Source organism: Aythya marila (genome assembly GCF_965140915.1).
Source record: "Aythya marila genome assembly, chromosome: 1".
Classification (NCBI taxonomy): domain Eukaryota; kingdom Metazoa; phylum Chordata; class Aves; order Anseriformes; family Anatidae; genus Aythya; species Aythya marila.
This window is the reverse complement of record NC_139042.1, coordinates 97,276,304-97,294,622: the sequence shown is the minus strand read 5'-3', so window position 1 is coordinate 97,294,622 and position 18,319 is coordinate 97,276,304. Positions and strand designations below refer to the sequence as shown.

General features: G+C 37.9%; 1 long non-coding RNA gene across 1 annotated transcript in view; it reads left to right on the top strand.

Moving 5' to 3' along the window:
* The window catches only part of LOC309877855, a 637,773-nt gene extending 620,728 nt beyond the window's left edge, over window positions 1–17,045 (top strand). The window contains exons 2-3 of the long non-coding RNA XR_014317442.1: window positions 15,333–15,396; window positions 16,825–17,045. This is a non-coding gene — a long non-coding RNA (uncharacterized lncRNA). The remainder of the gene's footprint in view (window positions 1–15,332; window positions 15,397–16,824) is intronic.
* The last annotated feature ends 1,274 nt before the right edge of the window (window positions 17,046–18,319 follow it).

The following is an 18,319-nucleotide window of genomic DNA, read 5'->3' as shown; positions in this document are numbered from 1 at the left end:
CACTTTTACAGTTTGTTTCCATTTTCCCAGCTGTCCCCCAAAAGGGCTTGTCTGCTACAAAAGCATTTCCCACTCTTATCTTTGTCTGCCATTTGCACGCATGTCTCTCCCTAATCAGTTTGCAGTCAGACCAGCTGATCAAGCTCATTTTGTGGCCAAAGCATTCATAGAGCCATGTGAACTGTAGGGACATGGGGCCAGGGCTTAGAGAAGGCAAATCTTCCTCTTCCTGCAAGGCTGGCTTCAGCCTAAATTGAATGTAAGGCACCCTGAGGCTGTAGAAGATTCTGCTTCTCAGTCTATGCCTTAACATCCTTGCTGTAGACAGTCCACAGTGGCAATTACAGTTGCTATTGGGGAAAAAAAAAAAATCATGCTTTTTTTTCCTGTTTTTCAATCTTTGATTTATACATTTGAAAATTCAACGGTGTGATGCTAGCAGGGACCAGAATGGCACAACTGTTACAGCTGCACATCTAAATGAACAGTTAGATGCCCATAGTCTTAGACCTTAATAAACATTTCAAAGTATAGAGCAGAAGTCAACATTTGTTAACTATCATCATGTGTAATATATGGTATCCTTACTGTAAGGAAAGAGAAGTACAGATCCCTACTGCTGCTGGGATAACTGTTGACACGTACTGACATTTAAACAGCAAGCAAAACAAGACCTGACCCTGCAAGTGTCCCCACAAGTATCATTAGTCACTTATTCAAACCCACTAAAATCAAATGGGATTGCTCTGATGACTACAGATTTCAGGATCAAGCCCTTAGTGGGAAAAGAATCTCTCTTGAAGTAAGATCCTGCTCCACTCATGCTAATAGGCATATTCAATTTCCTTCAATTGTAGCATGACAGAGCTTGTAGTACATAAACATGAAGTCTGTAATTTTAAGGCACTAAACTGTTATTAAACCAAATATCTAAGGTATTTTAATTTAAAACTTCAAAGAATACCTAGCTGGGCAATAGGCATTCTTGCCATTAATTAAAATACAGTTGATGAACAAAGTCCATGAAACCATACAACTGAAAACCCAGCAACTGTGACCCAGCACTCCAGTACAGTGGAGTTGGAGGAAACCAAAAAGGATATAATGCTGCATCTTTCAATCTGCCATATTCTTAAAGATAAATCTATGCCACCCCTATCCCACTCCCACCCCCTAGCCTTATTCAGAAACTTCTTGAAAGTGCTTATCATCAGAGATGACTTGTCACTGTCTTAGTGAATTTTGGTGGCATTTATTTCTTCTGTTTTAAAGGATTTTAAATAATGGAAGTCTTTCATAAAAGTACAGAAGACTTCAAGAAGAGAACCACAACAGCTTTAAAGGAGCTATTACACTTTCTGATGTAAATATACATTACCTGATCCTTTTATTTACAATATGGATTATATATTTGAATTAAGTGACTTTTAAGAACATTGATTATTGATCTGATAAACTATAATGGCTAGCCATCAGTATCTGTTGTATAAATAACCATTTTTAAAAATTTGTTATGTCATAAAACTTCTTATGAAAAGTACCTAAGGTACTTTGCATGCTGAGTAACCACTTTTCACCATTAAGTACCTCAGCCAAAAATACATTTTTAAATTAAGCAGCTTTTAATTTATATATGATTTAAAAAGAACTTTTTTAAACCACTCAGCATATACTTTTTTTGTACTTGTATAATTTTAAAATGGCCAAACTAACATTAGTTGTTTTTTTTTTGTTTGTTTGTTTTTTTAATTTCTAAGAATTAAGATAATAGTAAAATAGAAAATCAGTTGGCTATACCAGGCTAATCAATAATTCTGTTACAATACATCTTCCATGACAATACATACTGGCAAACATCTGCCTTTGAGCACTTGTTTTTGTCAGTTGATTTCCAGCAAAGAGGGAGATACCACTGTTTACGTCCAAATCTAGAAAGGGTTTGTTGAGCAGGCTCTATACCACGCAGTTATAGAAGTAGAGGAGTTCTTTCCGAACATGAGTGAACGACCATGTCTTAGTAAGAGAAAGAAGAAAACAGAGAAGGTGGAGTTGTTGGGGATGAGAGGCACTGATGCAGAAATCTACATGTACTGGAATCACTAAAGGCAAGCTGAATGGGGAGCAAGTGAGAGGACATACAGCTGACTCTAAAGTAAGTGTCTGCATTCAAGCAAGCAGGTGTGCAATGAGGAAGAACGATGCCCACAGCTGGAATGCCACGGGTTGGGAGTGGAGCCCACAGAGGAGAAAACAGAGGTAAAAGGGTGATGTAGATACCACCCACACAAATTTGTCCTGCTGATGCATTCACTGGAACAGCAATCCAGTGCAAGTTCCCTGTGACATGCACTTTGTTAGCGACTCACCCAAATTGCTATCTGACATGCCAGAAAATATTTACAGAACCAGCAAGGTAAAACTGAACATCAGAGAACATGATAGGGAAATGACTTTAGAAAAGCTACGAGCACAAAACAAAACTCAAGCACGTGTAGATCGGGTCACGGGGGATATTTTCTTTACAAGTTTAGGACACTGTTGTTTAAACTGGGGCCATGCAGACTCCTCCTCATGTGCCTTCCTCAGCATCGCTGCTTGTGAGGGCAAGAGTCCAGTCGGTGACCCAGAGCTACCTCCTGTTGCAGCTGGGACCTCTGTCCTTTGCCAGGGGGATGTTCCTACACTTGCATATTTGTGTAATGTACATATACATCCCCACCATGTCAAGGTGTAAAGGTCTCTTACCATGAGGCTCTGTGCCACTGAGGATCGCTCCAAGACAGCGCTCAAAGGGTATGTGAAAGACCTTTGGGAACTGGAGTTTGCCCCATCCCCACCAGCATTCCTCTGGTTTACTTAGAACTGACTTGACACACTCAGCTAGCACAAATAAGAACAGCAGGGAGGGGTAATTGCACTGCAAATGCACTGCAAGTCACGGTAGGGATGAGTTTCATCAGGACAACAAACTACAGTTTGTGGAGAGCTGATTTTTGCAGGGGCCAGCATGTACAGAATTAGAAGCAAAGTCAAGCACAGTTTGCATTGTATTAACTGACTGCTTTTATTCCTGCTTTATTATCAGGAATTTAGCATTGCTTTGTGATGCCACCCATTACCCATGCGAGACATTTTCTATGCAAAATCAGATGTGTATTTGCCAAGGGAATACAGTTCAGTGTAGCTACATACCGCATCTCTCACCACACTTTGTTTTTTAATCTCTGGCATACTGGGAGCATGTGCCGAACAGCATGTGTACCTTTCAGAGATAACCTGGAGTCAAGGTGTCTCACAGAGTCGTCAGCACAAGTAACATGAACTTCGGCCTCACGCAGCCCGTTCCAATTTGCCCATGCTAAGCCCTCATGTTCCCACAGCAGATGCTAGTGCCTTGTATTTGCTGGCTATACAGATACTCCGAGGGAGTACTTATGTATGCAGTTGCTTATATATTTGGTCTTGCTTAGCTGCTGTTGTTTTGTTGTTATTGTTGTTGCTTTTTATTATATTTGCATGTGTGTGTGTGTGTGTGAAATAATGGAAATTGCACTAGTAATTTTGTTAGGAAGACACCAAACACCATGCTGTTTCAAACTCTTGGAGGCATAAAATATTGAGAATGTGACTGAATGAATAAAGGCAAACATATCAAGAACTGTTCTGCAGGTATTTGGGGAAAAAGGTAAATGTTCCATCTGTCTTGACTACCTGTACTCTTTTTGTATTTAATTTCCACCAGTCTTCTAGGAGAGAAGGTCCCTAAGAGCTTACCAAAACATGAAGTCATTATTTTTAATGGTTTTGCAAAAAATTTAGAAAGAATGGAACAACAATAAAGTGAATCTACTTTTACACAATGAGCTAGATTTAAAAGAGTTACATATACCCACCCAGGCAGGAAAAAGAGGGGCCCCTGGCCCTTCTGTCCAGCAGGTTTAAATGCCACATGCTCATCACAGATGCCCTAAGAACAAGCTAACAACCAATACTTTCAGCAATTGAACACATCGTTTCAAGCGAGGAACAAAAATGCGTAAAAACTTTAAAAAGTGCTTGAATCACAGAAAATAAAGCTCCTGTTTGTCAAATAAATTATTTCCTGTGAACTATTTGGTCATCTGTCATAACAGCATAACATTTTTTGAGCATTTTAATAGCTGGTCGGGAATATTACTCAGTAATGTTTATGAATGTCTGGTGGAAAAAGGAGCAAATACAGTAAAAAGCATCTTTGATGTCAGCAGGTGTTCATGAGTAACCTAGGGAAAGGTCATCTTCATGTCAAAGGCTGCGAGAAATGCCACATGCTTTCTCTTAATTAATGCAGGCTAGGAGAGAATCCTTAGGGAGGACCTGAGATCAGAAGGAGGATACAATCATTGTTGTACCAATTACTGCTGCTTATTTGAGCGTCTCTCTCTTTGTGATTACCCCAATTTAACCAAACATGTAATTTCTAAGCTGCATCAGTTTATCATAAGTGAATCTACTTGGATGAGTGTTCATTCTGTATTTAAATATAGATAGACCCATCCTTGCCAGGTGCTGAGTTTGCTCAACTCCTACTGAAATTAGCAGGGGCTCAGCATTTTGCAAGGATCACTTAGCAGTGCCCAGAATTGGGTTCTTTATGTGTCTTATACATCAAACCCAGATCTGTGCTTCTCTAATGACCATTTGCAGAGTAATCCATATTTCTTTTAATTCATTTATTAACAAACAGATATTATACATCCACTTGGTGTTTCTTCTAAATAAATGTTAGTGGCTGTCACTACTAGATACTTAGGTAAATTGAATGTATTCCTATTCCCTTTTGCACCACAGCAATATTATGCAGTGTACTTTAGCTTTCAGCTTTTCCCTATGTACAGAATATTTATGGTCCATTTTGGAGTTGTCATCCAAGCACTTGGGGTCATTTTCTTATTAAACAGCACAATATTAAAGCAATGGGGCACAGCAAGTGGTGTGTTTCTGGATATTTTGTCATGCCTCAGGCTCAGTTGCCATCTTCCACCCAAAATAACATAACACTGAATATTCATACAATAAAAATAACAAAACAAAACAAAACAAAAACAAAAACAACAAAACAAAACACAAAAACCAAATGACAACAACAAAAAACACAGTAAAATTATATTATTTAAGAAATATAGTGTTTCATTATAAGATCCAAACTTATATGAGGGCACTTTTCATGTGGGATCTCTTCAGAGAGATGAAGTGATTGATTTTTATAAGATTTGGCATGCATGACCAAGGGCAGATGGTGCATAAATTTGAGCCCCAGTCTCACATTCTGCTCTGTGTAGGTGGACTACTCAACTGCTGTGACTGAGAAAAAAGAATACAATTGTGAACAGATAAGACTCTTGGGTACTGTGATCAGGCTGTAGGACTAGGGCCCAAACTCGTATTTCAATAACCATTTTAAAGACAGCTTTTGGCAATATGTTCAAGTATATAAGCTAGAATTTTTATCCTGGTATTTATATGCCATTGATTGATAGTGTAAAATCGGTAAGCTGTCTCTGCTTAAGATACAGTTTGTGCTGTTATAGATTGTGTGAGAGATGTTTATTTCACACACCATGCTAAATATTAGGCCCCAGCCATCACCACAACTAAGAAAAATATGTGAAATACCCTCCCTAGCTAAACTTACTGCAGGGGTGACAACAAAAGAGGAGGAAATGGAGACCTGGGCACTGTAGCAACACAAAGGACACTGTTCATATTGCACCAGAAGAGAATCCAGATGTTTTCTCTTTTACCAGATCCTATGCCTCAATTTTACATTTGCAGCGTTCAGCTGACTTTCTGTCACTGGACCAGTCTAATGCATTGGTTCAAAGTATGCTTGTTTTTTGTCAGATGACACTGAGAATAAAGCATGCTCTCAGAACATATGCCACCAAACTAGCAGAACATATGAGCCAAATGTACACAATTTCTTTATCCTGCTGTTTATACCTTTTCCTCTATGAGCATCAAGAACGGATTCAAGGATGAAGAGAGACCACAATGCTGCAAGGGGGGTGGGCACAAACAAAGGACAAATAGATGGGCAAAGTACAAAGGAAAATTTCAGGATGCCTAGAGAGAGAAAAACAAAGAATGTCAGAGAATTAATTTAGCAATCTTTGGAAATGTGGAACAGACAACATATACTACAGATGGGGACTTCTGAACTTTCACTAGCTTTTTCCTAATATCTTCAGTAATCAATCAACTATTTCAGAATATAGCATCAAGCAAGTTTTTTTGTGCTCTTATTACTCTGGATTATCACCAGTGCCTCCCTAGAAGAGTATAAATTTCTGTTTAGGAATGGGGAATGAATAAGCTTACAATGTACACAAAGTACAAGTACACATTGTACACAAGACAGCAATGTACTATGTCCATTTTTAAAGTGTTATCTATCCATATTAATTTCTGAGATTTGTTGTCCCCTAGGCAGATTTACAAAGCAGCTTCAACCTGTATTTCAGTTTTATAGGATCCTGCAGCACTTCCGGAACTGCTCAGAACCTGGGCCACATCTGCCAGGTGAGACGGCAGAAGAAATCCTCATCATTTAGTTCATAAATGAATGGGTCTGATTGCTGATCCTAAGCAGCTGGACTAGAAAATCGTAGAGTGAAGGAAACACCTGATGAAGACTCCACATATTCCTACTTACTTCTTTGTTTTACCTGGCCTATGAAAATTTGCAGGAACAGATTTCGGCTCATAGTGGGAGATACCCTCTCATATAAATATCTATGGTAACATAGCAACAAGGGATTTTGTGCTCAAAGCTAGTTCTCTAACTGATGTCTCTTGATTACTAAAATGATCAGCTCTGGTGAAAAAATAAATAAAGTAGCTATTTCATGTTTGAAATCTAAGCTTTTTGTTTCTCAAACATTTTCAACTGTGGTTCTGCACACCAGTTATTATGGCTTTACTCTTTAGTTATAGATTCCTTGACAGTATTTTATATTTGACTTGATATTGAAACAATATAATTGCTAAGATGATCTTCAGGTGGTCATTCTATGACATGTTGTTTTCTAAAATTTGTATTTTAAAATTAATCATTAAATCCTTCCATCATATATTAAATAGGGGAGATAAAGTATAAAAACAAGAGCTATACCTGATACTTGAAAGTTGCTATTCCTGACAGCACTTCATCTTTTTCATACCCATATTGGCTTTTATCCCGGCCCATCTATTCCTTAATGTAAGTGTTATAAATTGCTGTAAAGTGCCATAAAATATAATAAACATGAATCAATATTTCTTGGTTAAAAAACTTAGAAATGCTGATGAAGCTCAAGTTTATTATAGATGTCCTGAACCTACAATGTGCCTTTATTTTTTTTACCTTCATCATTTTTTCAGGTCTTGAGTTCACGTGTGCTATACATTCACTCTTCACAAATCAAAGAGGCAGTGAAAATTAAAATCACTAATGCAGAACTAATGAAGCATCCAACATTTTATCCAGTTATTTTAGGCAGGATATCCTGTAGATACAGGACTTGTTTGATATGTGTGACCCAATTCAAGCAAACTCCTTATGGATCTAGTGAATATTAAGCATGTGCATGGCACAGAAAGTTTGGGGATTATTCAGATACTTGAAGTTAAGCATATGTTTAAATGCTTTGCTGAATCAGGGCTTTAATGAAGAAGCATGGCACAGTAGTGCTATTTGCCATAAAAATTCATCATTGCCATGGAACTCAACTCATTAAAGAAGATGCCATGATTTGTGTTTAGAATATGAAAGAAATATGATGCCTGCATGGTGCATTAAATACCCAAGCATACACATGCATTTAAATTCTTGCTATCTTTTTAAGGATATTGTTGTGAATTATGTGCTTATATATGCAAGAGCATTCTTCATTGTGAAGTGACAGTTCATTTCCACATCCAGCTGATGCTCTTTACATATTATTAGTATTATTTATTCTCAGTCTGAAGCTAATGATGGATTTCTTTGTCCTCGGTTGGTTTTGTGGTTTTTCCACAGGAACCATCATGGGCTGGGACGCGGCCTTTCAGGAGTGTTTTAAACCTCTCCCCACAGGAGCCCAAACTCACCCCTTCTCTCTGGCTGTGAGAGGAGGCTGCAGGCAGCACCCAGCACCAGGGAGACCCTGATCTCTGCTGCTTGGGGCTCTCTGCTGCCAGACTGGTGATGGGGTTGCTGCCCCAGCCTGCTGTGGGGAGCCTGGTGTGTGCCACATTAGCAAAGCTAATGTGAAACGTCGACCCTGCAAAATCTGTCTGACTTGGTCAGTAAGACAGCATTCCTGAGGGAATCATCCCCGTTCCATCCTGTCATGCTTTAGGTTACATCATAGCTTTCTCCCTCTGCCCAACACCTTTTCCTCTCCCAACTGAAAACCTGTATAGGGTCTTTGGGCCTCACATGGGGTTTTAGCACTCCCGTTAGAGATGGTCTGCAGCAGAAAGCATAAAGAAACACTGTGACAATGCCAGCTCCTTGACCTTGTGCAGGTTCCACATGCCCACCCAGCCTAACTGCCCTTTGCCCAGGGGAGGCAGCCCTGGGGCTCCAGTGCAGGGAGGTGGCTGGGGGTGGTCTCCTCAGGGGTTGCCTCCAGCCCTGGCCTCACCCTCAGGATGGATCCCTGGCCAGCACAGCTGAGCAAATCCCTAACCCCAACCCCACCCTGTCCCTTCACTAAGGGGCCTGGAGCCTTCAGAAGACACTGGGGACAGCCAGGCTGTCTGGCCCCACTCATGGTCCCCAGCCTGGCCCAGCTTGCCTCTCTGGGGCTGTGGGATGGGGCTGGTCTGGGAGGGAGGCACTGCATGGCACCACCCTGGTGGCCTTACATCCACCTCCATGGTTGCCCTTTGCTGTTACTGAATACAGAGAAATCCTGACAGAAATCTATTTTAAAAGATCCACGTCCTGGTAAAACAATACCATTATTTTATACAATAGCAATGATTTTGAATTAGTTTTCTGGGAACAGGGATGTTGGGGCAATGACCTGGGTGCTGACTGAGGCAATTATGGCAGCCTTGTGCCATGCAATGGGACAAGCCTATGCCAGTGGCTGTTCAGACCAAGCATCCCTCTCTGGAAATGAGACCATTAATGTGGAAGAAAGATAACATGTCTCTAAACTACTTGTTGTTGCTGTGGTGTTTTTTTGTTCTGTGTTTTTTTTTTTTTTTTTTTTTTTTTTAATTCAGCTATTTATAAACGTGATAGTCCTCTGTTTCTCCTGCCTCTTTCAGCACCCCAGTGAAGAATGTGCGAAAAGCTCTAATTTCCCTCGAGGAAAAGAGTTAGTGTCTTGTGATTTCAGTGAAAAGCTGTGTTCACACTGTGGTCAATAAATTCCTATAGACAACTTTTCCCCCTTGGAGTTTTCTTATCTTGTTATTTTGCTAGTGCTTGAGAAGAATACCCCAGCTCAGCAAAGAAGTGGTGGAAAGCTGTCCTATTTCTTGCAAGCCTGCTTCAGAATGAGGATGCCAGAGCTTTAACAGACTTTCCTGGCATTGAGTTTCCCTTTTCTTTCATGAAAACTTAAATACTCTTGGTTTCCTTCTGACTTGGAGCAAGATCAAATTTCAAAATATCCAAATCCTCCATGAAACAGTATTACATCTTTCTCTAGAGCCCTAGTTGTTACTTCTTGCAATGATAAATCCCACCAGTATCATGAAAAGAAATTTTTCGTTAAGAAAAGGTTGAAATGTCTCCCTGGACTAAATTCATAATATTCTTTTTTATTGGCAAAAATAGAATTTGAAATATTCAAGCTGAAAAGTTTCTGCCTTGGCGGTTAAACTACTTCTGCATTCACACTTGACATCTCTGTGAGTTTTTGATGAAAGGAGGCTTACTTCAGGGACTGCTGCAAGGAAAGAAGCAATTCCAAATGAAGTATTTCCTGAAACCTATGTGCCAAACTGTTATTTGATAATTCCAAAATAATGGGAAGATCCTGAACCCTCTAAGTCCAGGACTCACTCTCATTTTAGCTACATCTCAAAACTCCAGTGTGGGTCTGTATGTAGAATTTTAATTGCTCTCATTAGATATGCCATCTTTGCATTATTATATTTGAAAAATACATTATTTCTAAGAAGACCAGCAAAGAAAAAGTATGATAATAGTATTCTTTTTCACAATCCTATTTTTATCGATATCTTGGAGATAGTTGTACGTATGTCTTTTTGTTGAATATAAGATTTGTCCTGTTAGTGGAGTAATACCAGTTTACACTATAAGTCTTCTTATTTTCTAATAGTTCATTTTGTTTTCATAAAGTAAACATAATTGCCAGCACTACATCACAGCACTGCTGAACAGAACACTATAGCAGCACTGCTAATCTTACTGACAACACATGACAAGATAGAAAGAAAGACAAAAGAAACATGCTTTAGCCTGATGAGAAGCTGCACTCAGATCGTAGCAAAAAAAAAATTCAAAGCAGGAACTGCAGCCACAGTGATTAACAAGGAGTTTCCAGAAGTTAATATACCGGGCAAAAGGGTTGATCCTTTGGAGATCAACCTGGAGTACTGGAGAGTGGAAGTTAAAATGACTTGTGCACCATTGAGCTGGAACATGCTGCTCCTGGGTCATTGATCTGCTCTGCTCTGGCAGGGCACCACTTTAGTATTGTTAATTTTCAATGACATAAAGGCTTGTATTAGTACAGGAAGCAGAATCAAAAGGCCGGAGACTAAAGGGAAGACAAAAGAGAGGCCAGTGGTAAACATGGAAGGTTCCAAGGACTGTGATGCAAAACCAGAAACAAACAGAGCCTCTGAACAATAAGAAACTCATTACTTCATTAATCAAATGGACCAGGCCAGATCCTCAGATGCTGTAAATTAGAATTGTTTCTTTCATATCAGGGAAACAAAGCTCACATGAGCTGGAAGAGTAGCTGATCCATAGTTTACATAGGCAATGGAGCTGTGTATAAGAATGATATTTTCCCCTCCCATAAGGTGAGTGCACACAGAATTGTACAATACATTTTTTATAAATATTTAACATCTAAAGCACACTGCCACTGCAATACCTTTTTATGACCCCTACAATAATGATAAGCATGAAAAGGTGCATAAACCTCAAAGAGCTATTCATTCGTCAGGAAGAGGGATGCTTATTCTGAAAACTGGGGGTGATAATTTATTGTTTGAATCTTCTGTAATAAACTTGAAATAATGCCCTTAAATTCCAGAATTTTATTGTCAGTGAGATAGCCATTAGTTCTTATGACTGAATTGCCATGCTATAACATTCATCAGCATCCCCAAACAGTCCTCCAGTGTTTTCCCAGGCTTTATAATGCAGTGGGTATGCTGACTTGGGGTCCTTGTGGCACAAGCACAGTCATGGCTTCCATATCTTTTTAACAACCATAGTTTTAACACCTAAAATATAGTAGACATTCTCCTCATTTCCTTTGACATAAGTGAAAGTCCTATTGTTCTTCCATCCTCAGCTGGCATCCAGCTTGGGAAGACAGCCATCACTTTGATAATATTATGTGTAAGGTGGCTGAGCTGTACATGCAGGAAACAAGTTCTGCTGAAATGCCCATCACATTGTTGCATCTGATAACTTATGCACTTAGAGCAATAAACAACTAGGAAAGGCATTAAGCTGGTGGTGTGAGCTTTCATCTACATATTCTCTGCCATGCTGTATTTGCAAAGCAGAGAATTAAGACTGTCTACTTCCTTCAACATGATGAATGGAGAAAATAAACTGACACATGGTGGTGCAGGGGGTTGTCGCTGGATTTAGTCTGGGCAATGAGTCAGTTAATGGGCTTAATATAAAGTAGTAATTATGGTGAATCAAAATTTATTTAAAATATCAGTGATCTTCACTTAACGAGGGAGGAAGAAGAAGAGACAGTTGAATGGAAGCATGAGAACAGGCAGAGTCAGACAAACTAGAAGGAAGCAAGAGTCATTGCCTGAATGAACTTGGTGGATATAGTGGTATGTCTGATTATATCAGTTACTTAAGACCAGATGAAAAAATAAACAGATAGGAAGTGTCAAAAAGGACATAATACTTAGCATTTAAATGCTAAAATCAGGTCTTATTTCCAAAGAAAATCACTAATTCAAAGTTTTCTGGAATTCACAAAAATGTTTTATTGTTTTTTTTCTCCCTCATTCAGATTTCAGCAGTACCTAATTCCAAGCTGGATTCAATGCTATGTGTGTGTGTGTATATATATGTATATGCATTATATTTATATATGTATGTATAAGCATTATATAGATATATAAGTATTATATATATATAAGCATTAAGACACTGCTCCATTTTTTTAAATTAAAATAGTTTAGTAGCTTATGTGATATCAGGAACAGCATAAATCATTATATCAGCTGAACAATAACCTAGCAATGCAGAGCATCCCTCATTTCTAATAGATGCAAAGGAAATTTCCGAGTCTTCGGGACCATCTGTAAGATGTTTCTTACAGAGAAAGTATTCAAGATCTTGAATACTTTCCCATCCTAAGCTTGAGGGAGATCTTTTACTTCTTCAACAATGAATGAGTGCTTAGTGGTGCATAATGAAAAAATAAAGAGATTTTACATTAAGAAATGACAGCTTTGCTTTGCAGATTTATATGTAAAGCACATGAACTTGCTGAAATACAGCCAGTTTTACTGGGATTCGTTTTTCAACTTTTCATTATTATAGCAAAAAGAAGGCTGTATTTTAGTGCACAAAAATCACAAAACATAACCAATTCAATTTTTGTTCTACTGAGAAGTTTTTCCAGCACCGTGATGTGGATTAAAAACACTTGATTTAAAAAGAAAAGAAAGGAAAAGAAAAGAAAAGAAAAGAAAAGAAAAGAAAAGAAAAGAAAAGAAAAGAAAAGAAAAGAAAAGAAAAGAAAAGAAAAGAAAAGAAAAGAAAAGAAAAGAAAAGAAGAAAAGAAAAGAAAAAACCCCACACCCCTACATGTGATTTGATTCAATGATTCTCTTGGCTATATCTAGATTTGTAATTTAAGTAGTGCCTGGGCACTGGAACTAAATTGCCGATGAAGTTAAATCATTTGAATTTGTCATGGTTTTGTTCTGGGGCAGTTTACACTGTCCCAGATGTTCCCAGTCAAATTCAGACGGTTAGGGTGGGGTAATTTGTATTATGGACCTCCATATCTCACTGACCAGTCCAAATGCAGCCATTGTGCTTTAAATGCTATGAAAGTGTAGTAAAATGGGTTTTAGTCACTCTGTGCTAGTTAGTGCCAAGAAATTAGTATACAAGTAATCTTTCTAGCCACAGGACTACTGAATTTGTGAGGCTTCATTGCACAGTTGGTTTAGGCTTTGGGATCCACTGACTAGTTGTGACTGGTATTTTATATCTAATCGATTCTCTCCCATTCATTCCTATGTTCCATTGTACCTGAAAAGATGACATTTCAGGTCATCAGTTGGAACAGAGCAAAGTCTTGTGGGTACATTCTCCAGAATTAGAAAGAAAATTCCTCACTAAGTCTCATAATAACACTTGTCTGTTTTTCTAGATACTCCTTTTTGTCACCAACAACATATTTAAAGTTCTTTGAGACCAAACCTGGCATATCAAATGTATATATATGTATATATATATATATTCTTAGACTCTATATTAGGAGAAGAGTCTAGTAGCATCTTTCTGAAAGAACCTGTTGCAGTATTTTCTTCTCAGCTAAGAAAGCAAAATCAGTCACTTCAAATCCTTTGCATTTCCCACATGTGTAGAGCCCAACACATATTTAATAATAAATTGAAACGTCAAGAGAAGATTAGAATCCACAGCTGTCTAGTATTTCCCAGGGATTATCATGGGAAATTATTCCTGCCTTCCAGCTACCACTCCAGAAAGATTCAGGACTCCTGCAAATCCTCTGTCACATCTGCCAGTTCTGTGAGGAAGTCTTGGATATCTTGACTACTCTTTCTTTGCATGTTGCTGTCACCAAAATTAATTTCCTTGATAACTTGAATATTCGTAGCCAAATTATCTTTTTCAGTGATATTACAAATATCAGTAGCAGTCATTGTAGTGGTGGTGGGGAGTGGGCTCCTAATCTTACATCATTTTCTATGTCTTCAAAGACATTTGAATTATCCAACCATCTGAGTGCAAAATCTTTGGGATGCTGACTATTTTACTGTATCTTTATCAACTGCAGAGAAAAGATCACCATTGCTTAAACAACAACAACAAAAATGCTGCATTGAGAGCAAGTATAACGCATTATAGTTGACATCTCCATAAGGTGCAACTTTCCACTGCAACAGAGGATGTCAAAAAATAGTCAGTCCCTGGACCTAAAAATAGTCATTTTATCGGTGAGGTTGGTGCCAGAAAACCATTTCCAGATTAGGTGTGTCCATCTCTATTTTGAGGACCCTTGGATGGAAAAAAAAAATGTGTTTCATGGTAAGACAGTCCTTCTGATTTACACCACATGAGCATTTAGTCAAGTAATATGCTAAGATTACCTGTGGCAGTTCTAAATATTTAAGTTCAAGAAAACAGCAAGGAATGGAAATTGATCACAGTTCTAAAGACTGTTCAAAGCATATTATCTTGGGAAAGGCAGGCAGGAAGGAAGGAAGGAAGGAAGGAAGGAAGGAAGGAAGGAATACAAGGAAATAAAAGAAAAAAATGTTGAATGTTAACAAGATAATCAAATGCTAACATCTACGTAGTTTGAAAGTTATCTGATTACTCAAAGAACTGCCAGCTTGCATTTATTTCTTGCTTTTCTTTTACTTTTTATTTTTTTTTCTTTTTTATATATTTTTTGAAAAAAAAATATATATATATATATTTTTTTTTTCTCCTATGTGCAAATTCAGCTATGAAGGATCCTGGACTAGCTAGAAATTTATAACTACTTTTTTTTTTTTTTTTTAATTGTTTTGCTATCATGGGTTAAGGTGTACTCAGCCATATTAATTTCTGTTTTAGAATTTTCAAACACGTAAAAGCGTAGGAGATTCTGATAAGGCCCTATTGTAGTTATCATGTGATATAGCTACAGCTAAGGTCATGTCGACCTGCTCTTGTTAGAGTACATCATCTACTTAGGAGAAAAGAAAACAAATTGTGTCACATTTTATTCCATCAACTGTTGTAAATGAAAAGGATATTTTGAGAAAATGAATTAATAATACATTAAAATAACTAGAAAGAGAAGCTGATAATTAAACATGCTTTGTAATTCAATCCCAGCCTGAACAATGAATCTACTCTTTTTGGTAACAGTTCTTTTTAATTACAGAAGTGACAATTCTGAGTGACTCAAACCTTTGCTGTCATCTTGCACGCAGACAAAGCCAATTAAGGTGAGACCAAAGCAAAAATACAGTTTATTCATTTTGCACCCAGTTTACCCAATCGCTTAACTTCTCTTTGAAGAATACAGAAGGGGAGCAAGACCCAGATCTGGTATATATTTACCAGTTTTGTTCTGCTTGCTGTTTGTTTTGGGGTGGTTTGTTTGTTTGTTTGTTTTTAAAGGTCTTAACAATTAATTTTGTAGACACAAGAACATGCTTTAGGTTGACTTCCTAAATGTGTTACAGAACTATCAGTGAACCCTCTCAAATTAAGTATTCTTGGAGTGATATACTGCTCTACACAAGCAAAGCAGGCACAATAAGGACTAATGATAGTTACAGTTACTTATTAGAAGCAAGTAAAACTTTGGCTATCCAGGGTATTTTAATATGGAAGTGTTGTAAGACGTGGAAATATTGTGTCATAGAGCCAAGTAAGATTTACTAAAATGCTCTTTGTTGCATGTTTCTAGTAAAGTTCTCTTCAAAGACCAAGACAGTCCATCTCTTTGTCCCTAGAAACCATTGAATTAAAACATAATTCTCAGTGTAACTCAGTACAGATACATTTGCATTGATGATGCTATATGAAATTACACTGCAAGTGGGTGTGGCTTGAAGAATATGAAGGAGAGAAAAAACAGAAGCATATCCTTACTGGTCTTTTGTTGATGTCTACTAATAGCCATTTGCATCCATTTGCATAGCCCCATTTGGATTGTTATTCTGCTTTTCAATGTATCCATGCATTAATACTGCTATATTCCAACCAGGATTTGGCAACAAATTCTAAATTCTTAAAATCTTTTCAGAACTGTCCTTCCTGATAGCTATTCTATTAACTGTCCACAGGGCATTCCTTGTCCCCGAGGACTCCACAGTGGGAGGGGGAAACCAAGGTTTACAGCTGGGGAAGGGACAGAAAAGTTGAGAATCTGTGGCAAGTCCATGGTGCACCTTTCTCACTTGTATTTGTTTAAGTAGGGGGACTCTGAATAAAGCATTGCTTTAAACTATGTCTGAACTTGACCCTCACCATCAGATTTAAAGATGAAAAAATCTTAAAGTGATGAATAGGATTCATCAAAGTTACTGTCTTGGATAATCTGCACCATTATCATATTGCACGGTTTTATGCTGTAAAGGGTGGAGTATTTCCTGGGCAGGCAGTGGCAACTGCTTCACCTTCAGTGCATCTTGTAAATGATACAGAGCCAGTCTTTACAGAGCTTGGTGAAGGCTGCTTCTTGCTTGGTTTGTTGAAATAAATAGCAAGTTGCAGATGAAAGCTCACTCTTCTTACTCAGGAAAAGTCTCATTTCTATCTTGTGAATTATGCAATTTTCCTGAATGATATTTTTCAGCATAGCTGTACAGATAATCTTGGATTGATAGATAAAAAGAAAACATACTCTTTCTTTTTTTCTTTCACAGGGAAGAGAAAATGTGGAATATAATATCCCCTTCCATACATTTTCAAAGTCTAATCTTACTGTATTCATCAGTGACGGGTCCTGTATTCTCAAGTGAACAGCAATAAGAAATTTCTGGATATTTGCTCTTCATGGTTTTTGTTTGTTTGTTTGCTTGCTTGTTTGTTTTGTTTTGTTTTTAAACTGAGGACATGATAAAAGATTAAAGAAAAGAAAGGTTGTTCTCAAAAAACTTGAGAAATATTTTTGTTTCCTCTAGGTAGATTTACTCTAATGACAATCAAAAAAGAAGTATTTAAAACCAAAAAGCTGGGTTGTTTTCCATTTAGTGAAGGAAAGCATCACTGTCATAAAGAACGATTTGACATAGGCCACGTGAAGTGGATATTTTGTTGCTAGGGAGCAGAAGGGCATCCACACCTTAGGAAAGCATACAATGTGTTTTACTCAGAAGCTCTACTGAGCCATATCCTTCCAGAAACTCTTCATGACCTACAAATTGATCCCAAACCACAGTTTTGGAGCTAGATTGTAGCAATAACCATTTCTTGCTGTACACACATTCCTGATGATGCTGATATAAAGAAAAATCAATCGAGCTTTTAAGAAAGGTCAGGAATAATCCATTCCACCTATGGTTTGAGGATACAATATGAGTCCAACAAAGAGGAAAAGCACCTCTCTCTATCAACATCATGGATTTCTGGCTGAAACACTCCATACTCCCTACAATGCACTTGTCATTAAGAGGACTGATGTTACTGGCATCCTCATTTACTGAGAGGATGTGAAGCCAATTAAGCCACCATCACACTCTGAGGAGAAGCAGGATTCACTGAGGCCCATGGAGCCTCAAGAGACAGCTGGTAACATCATTTTTGGGAGGAAAGAACTGTCACGATCATACAATTCTTTGTTTAAGACTTCACCAGAAATTCAGTCAGAATTTTGTACCAAAGTCTATTTCATTAGGAATAGTCCAATATCTGTCAATATTCCCTGGATGTGCAAGAGAGTCATTGATTTGAAGGAGATCATTAGGACCTGGTTCAACTTCCTTAGTAGGATTTGATGGGTGATGATACAACTGCCTAAAATAATCATTAGTGAATCTAATTTAAATCCACAGTAAATTCAAGGTTTATACATAAAGTTAACACCCTTAACTTCTGTTCTATTCACTTTCTGTATGAATATAAACCATATTTTGTGTAGTTGAGAGGCAAGTGGCACAATATTGTGTCTGCAAGTGCAGCTGTACAATATGACCTATATGGTGAGGGATATGCCACATTATCTTGGACACGTATTTTTCAGTTCAGAAATACTTCTGGCCAGCTACTGAAACCTATGGAGATATGATTCAGATAATGAGATAAGCTCTGCTTTTTATCTACCTGTTTTTCAATCCTGATTGAAAAGGTAATCCTATGTTCAATGCCTTCCTACAGCTAAGAACACAATCAAATACATCAATTATTATTATTATTATTATT